The sequence below is a fragment of the Mizuhopecten yessoensis genome, unplaced genomic scaffold (genome assembly GCF_002113885.1).
Source record: "Mizuhopecten yessoensis strain PY_sf001 unplaced genomic scaffold, ASM211388v2 scaffold2411, whole genome shotgun sequence".
Classification (NCBI taxonomy): Eukaryota; Metazoa; Mollusca; class Bivalvia; order Pectinida; family Pectinidae; genus Mizuhopecten; species Mizuhopecten yessoensis.
In genome coordinates this window covers 640,504-648,146 of record NW_018404533.1, presented here as the reverse complement: position 1 = coordinate 648,146, position 7,643 = coordinate 640,504, and positions in this window count along the sequence as shown.

The window sequence follows — 7,643 nt, the reverse complement described above, 5'->3', positions numbered from 1 at the left end:
GTCAAATTTGACGGGAGTATTATCGTCCGACCGGCATTGACCGTCTCCTCCTACATTTATTGACTGATCTCTTTGAAACTTGGTATACATTGATTTATAATCATGATATGAAGTTGTGTTTCCCTTAAAAGAATTTTGATTTGAATATTTTTGCAAATAGTTATTGACCTTTGTTTATTTCAGTATTTGAATTTTTGTCTGGAGATCTCCTCCTACAATTTTTGATCGATTTCTTTGAAACTTGTTAGGCTTTATTATCATGACATGTTGTTGTGTTTCCCTGAAAAAAAATTTGATTTGACAATTTTTACAAAGTTATTGTCCTTTGTTTATTTCAGTATTTGATTTTTACCAGCGATCTCCTCCTACATTTTTCGACCGATTTCTTTGAAACTTGGAAATCCTTATAGTCATGATATATAGTTATGTTTCTTTGAACAAAAATTTGATTCGACTATTTTTGCAGAAGTTGTTGCCCTTTGTTTATTTCTAGTACTTGGATCTTGTCCGGAGATCTAGTTTTCTATCGATTTCTTCAAAACTTGGAAGGCTTCATAATCATGATATCAAGTTGTGTTAATATAATGAGTTGGAGACTAATCTTTTGATTACTTGTTTTCCTCAAACTTTTAGAAAATTAAAGAAAATCGGAAGTTGACTTTGTAGTGAAAGGTGAGATTTAAAGCATTTTTTATATAGCTAGCTAGCCACTCTTAAGGTGATGCAAATCTTATTTTAATGCAAGTTAATATATAACACTATATGACATTCGACTGACAAATATTGTTCCGCCCTACGCTACTCTTGTTAGTTCACCTGGTCCGAAGGTAAATTTTGTCTTTTTCTTTGCCTTTATAGCAGCATTATACCAGACAAATTTTGCAAAAGGAAACGTCCTTGACCTTTATTCAAAGTCAAAGGGGTTAAATTTGGTAAAACACTCAAAAATTTCTTCAATGTCATGTTGAATAGCTTTTTTACCCGTGTTTAAACAGAGTTATTGCCCTCTACACTTCATTCCATCTGTGACACCCCTTCAGGTGTCGCCCCACTAGTATCGGTAGCTACAATTATGATATGGTGATATCCGATGGGATGATGTTGTCGTGGTATCTTCCTCACTAAGCAAAAGACATCTAAGCTTTTTTTCACATCTGCAACTACATGTCAAGCAACATTTTGAAGATTGTACACTCGCGTGTGATGTACTGGAACACTCAAATTGTACCAGAGTAGCCCATGGCGAAAGTAAAACTTGACTGATTTAGTTGGCCGAAGTATTGCAGAGAATATTGTTTTACGGATATGTAAATTGGTAAATATGTCAATGTCTTGATTACGTTGGAAGAAATGTGATTATTCAAAAAAAATTAAAAAAAAATCAATAATGATGAACGGAGATCAATTTAAAATTTGACACATGATCCAAACGCTAAAATAATAGCACAATACGTCAACTTAAAATCTTATGTATGGAATTTATGTCAATTTCATTGAAGAATTGGTATTTATTTTTATTCAAAAATTACAAATATACCTGGTAACTTTATCGCCACACTACTATTCGGTTGACATACAATAAGGTGACACTGGGTTTACTGTTTTATACGATGATTCAAATGTCTTGTATGTGTATGCGTATGCAATATGCTAATTAATGTAATTATCAATATAAATCAACTACTGTGATCTAATATTTGTTATTTACTCTTTTTTTAACAAACCATAACATACATATCATGCATTATTTTTCGGTTAAAAAGATGGTTTTAGAAAAAAAATGATGTTTGGTATTACACTACATGGGCCTCCATAGTTTTAGAAAAGTAGTTCCAATATGGCTGATTTTTTATGGGGAAATTAAGTAATGACTTGACTTTGAAGTTGTGATTATCAGTCTTTTGGAGCAGTTTCATTAACTTCCAACAATCCCACTACCTAAAATGAGTTCTAAGGAAGATTTTGACTAATATTTCCTTGCAAATCGACTCTGTTTTGTGTAGATATGTTATTTCCTGCATACCGTGTAATTAATGCAATTAAAACAATATTAACGAACTGAACTTAACTGAAAGCTAATACATACTGTTACTCATATCCTAAGGATCGTAGTGATACCAAAATAAGGGCTATCGAGGTAAAATTCAAGAACTTATGACCTTTTGCAACTAAGTTGAAAACAGACTTTACATGAACCTTAAAGGTGGTTTGAGGGTAACATAGTCATTCGAGTCCTGACGGTTCATCAACTCACTTCAAGAAATTATATTTTCTTTTGTTAAATCATAGAATTATGAAATTTCCCCGTTTTCCTTCAGACAGTCATGAACTTCACGGATGATGCCGGGAAGGGAATTCCTAGCGTCGGCCAGGATCCGGATTCAGCAGGAAGGGAGAAAGGAGAAGGGAGAAGGGAAGAAAGATCGGACACGTGCCCTTGTATTTCATGTATATTGTTCCTGTAATAAAATGGTTGACCGTCGAAGGCCACTCCCATACATAGGTGTTGAGTTTTATATGATAAATGCTTTATGTTCGGTTGAACGTAGTGAATTAGAATCATATCTCCTGTTACACATAGCATTCAGCCATTTGTATTCAGTCTAACAGCAATCGGGAACCGTCGGCACTTTTCGTAAAATAGTATTCCCGTTTACGGAAAGTGCCGACGGTTCCCGATTGGTCTAACAGTACATGTAGTGAACGTAATGTTACACTAGAATAGTCGGTACAGTACCTCAAGTGAACCGGAGTAGTATAGATAGCTATCTGTATCAATACTTTAGCAGTCCATAATGTAGATGCATCGATGAACTTGAGTCAAGACTTTTTTTCCTGTACAGCGTCGGGACAATTTTAGAGAACTCAAATTATGCACAATTTTGACCTAAAAACTGACTCACCCATTTTTTATCAAAGAATTTTTATTTCACATCAATGAGTTGAAAAATTACAGATTTACATTTACAGATTTGTACCTAATAACACTTTTATTTGACATTTAAGTTGTCAAATTAGTCTATCCGTTTTGTTAAAAATTTGGTAAGACTATGAAAGTGTTTCATGTGGTATTTTCAACTAAAAATGACACAACCAATTTTCATTTTAAAATTTATTTTTTTGTATCTGTATCCAGAAGTAATGTTAAACGACGGTGGTGAAAGAAACAGAAAAGAAATAAAGAAATTGTAGAGTAGGCGTGCTCCAGGACATCCTCGATATCCAGGGGTCCTGGAATATTTCATAGCAAAATCGAAGAGACAAGAAGACTTCTTTGATCCTTTGATGTACATCAAAAGAATCTCGCGGTCATGTAACGGTAAAAAAATGACAGACTTTGAAGTCGGGCGTCTCTCCTTTGTAATCTTCAAAGGACAGGTATCAGCCTAGCGATTGGTCAGGTTTTTTTCCTGAGACCAATCAGCTATCTTCGTTCCTTCAATGGCTCCAGGAAGACATGACAACACAAATGCAGATAACGACAAGAGCAGGTGATTGTGTTTTAAATGTACATAAAAACTGTCCTTTCAGTTTCGTTGCCAATTTTCAGAAAAAAAACAGGCTACTAGGAGAATCGTTATTTCTATTTTAAATTCAATTTAACAGTAGTTCACTTTAAGTTTTTACAGAAATATACTATTACTTAAAAGTGTTACGATCCCCGTGTACCTATGCATTGCATATTACTATGAAATCACTTCATTGCATGTATTTAAATACATGTATGAATGAGCATATTATCTGGGTACCAAACTTAGCGAGTGTGAAGGCCGAGTGACCGCCATATATATGTTTCTATAGTTTCGTTCGACTATTTATCGTTATATTCTCACCTTTTCAAGTCGGTAAAGCTTCAAAATGAAATATTCTTCATCTTGAGTCTATATTTGACCAGGCTGAACCAATAATTTTCCTATCTAGATGCTTTATCATTGCCATTTTATCATTATTTCACAACTGAAAAATACCAGCGACGTCTTGCCGTGATAACATTTGGCGGACTTGGGGCAGAATAGTTTCCCGCTCGGTGATTGGTTAATTGCACGCTGTTACCGGGGCGAGCGCGTGCAATTTGTTATCGAAGCAAATTTCGAAATCAAATCACTAGCATTCTTCTAAAATCGCTCCGGTTGTCTGGTTACCGTAATCAAAACTTTTATTCATCTTTACTTTACATCTACATAGGCGCAGAATGGGCAAAGCCCAAGCCAATAACCTTGACACGCTGGGTAGGAAATCACTAAAAGGGAAATTATTTTCTATCTATTATTATTGGGTACTTTTGGGCCAGCTGACGCTGATGTATTATGGGAAGTTCCCAACGTCGCTCAGACCAAATTTCAGACTTAACCATAAAGCGTTCTAAACTTACTAGTCAAAGGGAAACAACTCTTGCTGGTTCTGGGACTCTGGTCAAATACTACTTGTTTATTTGAAAACAAGAAAACCTAAATGCATGTGCAACTCAGGTAGTTTCAGATATTGACAAACCCTTGTTGAATATTATTAGAGGGACACAGAACTTTGTATTTGATAACTTATAAATAACTTTTTTCTTATCATGTGTGATACTCATTTCATCAAAGTTATTATAGTGTATATTGTTATTGTGTGTTATGGCATGTGTAAAAAGTGTATATATAACATCCTTGATAGATTTTTTCATTTCAGTAATTAAAATTCGGAGCGGCTATTGACACTCGGGCTGGGTAAGCAAAAAACGGTATGCCGGGTGGCGGATTCCGGAAAGTTTTCATGTGGCGATAGTAATTGTGCGTAAACTGTTGTGCATAATGTGTATCAGTATAGACACGTAAGAAAACGTGCTTTGTTACTAGTTATTATTACAAATTATAATCCTTTGTTGCTACATCTTTTAGGTGTTCCGAATTTCTTTGTTGCTACGTGTTCCGAATGGCCGAGTAAGAGGATGCATGGTTGTTAGGATAGACTACCGGAATGTTTGAAAACGGCATTTCTATTGTATTGCCGGGTTGTCATTATATCATATAAATATAAGCTGAGAAATCATTTATAAAAGTGATATATTCCAGTATTTGTTTTGAAATTCGCAGTATCTTAAAGTAAACATCACACGGAAAACTTTGATTTGATTCCTGGACTCTTTCTTTGTGACTTGGCTTACTTTTTGAGAACTTAGAGAAGTTGTGAGCTCGTCAAAATTGGATCATTTTATATTGATGACAAATATGTTAAATGTGTGCATATTTCAAAGTTGATAATATGTATTTTCTTGTACGTCACTACATGTTATGAACTGAGTTTAGACATCAATAAATACGTGTATACAATTGACAAGTTGTACTTAGTTCAGACTTTTGACTTTAAACAGATGTTATTGTCCAAAATAGGTAAAAAGGATTTGGCACAAGTTATAGCAACCTATGAAGTCATCTCCTATCAACAAAATATTTCATATATAAACAAGTGATGACGTAGACATTTAATTTGAAACTCAACAGTGTAAAGAAGTCAATTACATGTAAATTGTAAAAAAATATATATCCATATGTTCAAAATCTTCCGCTGGAATTTATAAAGGACTGCACATGTTCGAATACATTACAGTTTACGTCCAAAGGCAGGGTTTCGTTGCCAAAATGTAACAGATTTAAGCTTATTTGCATATTAAGGTTATTAAAAGCTTGAAGCATTACTGCACGAGAATTTGAATAAAATTGGCACTCAAAAAAGAAATATGCATTTTCACAATGGTGCCCACCATTTACACAATTGGAATCCTGAACTAAATTAACACGGAAGAGATCATCTTTAAGAGAGCTACATTAATGTCTTAGTCTAGTATGTATAGTATTTAATTTTCTTTCACCATACCTATAGTGACAGGGCTGACTTGTGGGAAGATGTTGGGATAGAGTTAGTTTAAAAGATACCAACATCAGTGGACGAACTATTAATAAGCACTTTTTGTTACCTCTTACTTAAGTAGTTTTTTTATCAAAAATCTTTCTACATACAGTTAACTTAGATGTTTGAATGGAAAGACAAATGGATGAATCGTCTGGAACTCGTATGGTTGAACTGTACTGTACAGGTAAAATCACAGTTGCCAGATGATAAAAGTGCATCAGCTTAATTCTCATAATTGTTCTGAGCAAGAATTGGGATGTAAATGAAGGTTGAATTTCAATCCAATATAACCTCTCCACATATGTTAGATATTACATTTGTCTATGGATAATTATAGAAGCAAATGTGAATTACATAGTTCAACACATATTGACATGGACATATAAGTTTCTGTTCAACAGTTAGTAATGATTCAATAAACATCTATAAAAACTTGGACATCAAAATTATTTCTTGCTCAGATCACTTTTTTTTTTACAAATTACTAAAATACACGCACTTTACTGTCGGATTGTTTACATTGGAACGGTGCGTTCTAGTCTCGTTCAACCAGACGCTTGATCACTTGTACTTTGCGCAGACAACAAGAGTCTGGTTGAACGAGACTAGGTGCGTACTAGTCTCGTTCAACCAGACTCTTGTTGCCTGCGCAAGCTACGCCGAATAGAGAGTCTGGTTAAACGCAGTGCTTTCGTTTTGTGACATCATAACGAGGCTTACCGAGGTTCTGGTAAAAAAAACCATTGGTCAAAGGTTGACACACCCTTTTTAACTTTTGAAGTCAGAATTTTAGTGACCAAAAATTACATTAAATATTTTAATTCATTAAAAAATTACCTGTATATGCACTCCTGAGGTATCCATGTTTTCACTATTAACGAGAAAAATGTAAGAAAATGCTTCAAAAAGAATTATTTCATGTATTTTCATTGGATATTTTACAATAATTCATGAAGCTAACAAGGCTATTGATACAAGTCAATCCAGATTACCTGAGTGAGAACTTGAAGGTGTTTTGAATGGTGTACAGGTAAAATCTCCCTTGCTTTGCATGCTTTTTTCAAACTTCAGTCAGCCTTGTCCTTTCCTTGTAAAGGAAATATATGGCATTATTCTGCAGTTTGACACATTTTCTTACATTGTTCTCGATAAAAGTGAATACACGGGTACTTCAGGAATGCATATATAGGTAACTTTTTTCATTAATTTCATTATTCATTGAAATGTGTAATGGCGATGACATAACGTCCGGAAACGAAAGTAGAAATACTGCCCTCTGGTAGTGATAATGTTAATGCACTGTGTTTGACACTCTTGAATTACAAGTGATCAAGCGTCTGGTTGAACGAGACTAGGTGCGTACGAGCTCAAACCGGAACTACCGTTGACAGACAGCGCCAATGTATATTAGCGGCCAACTATAAAGGGACGTAATGCGGTAGGCTACATTCTCAAGACTGACGGATATATTATTTTATCCCGTCAAATATTGTCAACCGTAAAAGTATTATAATAGGGAGAGAGTGTGTGAATATATCATCTGTGAATATTCCATTCAATGCTATTTCTCATAATGAAATATTCACATGAATTTTATCCTCTGTGTTTGTCAACCTCTTTAATCATATATACCGGACAGAAAGGATCTGTAAAATTGTATTACCTTTGCCCACACAAAACAGGCAAACGTTAGCTATCTATCTATCATTAAACACAAGCCTATCCCAATTTGACAGAAATAAACTATATAT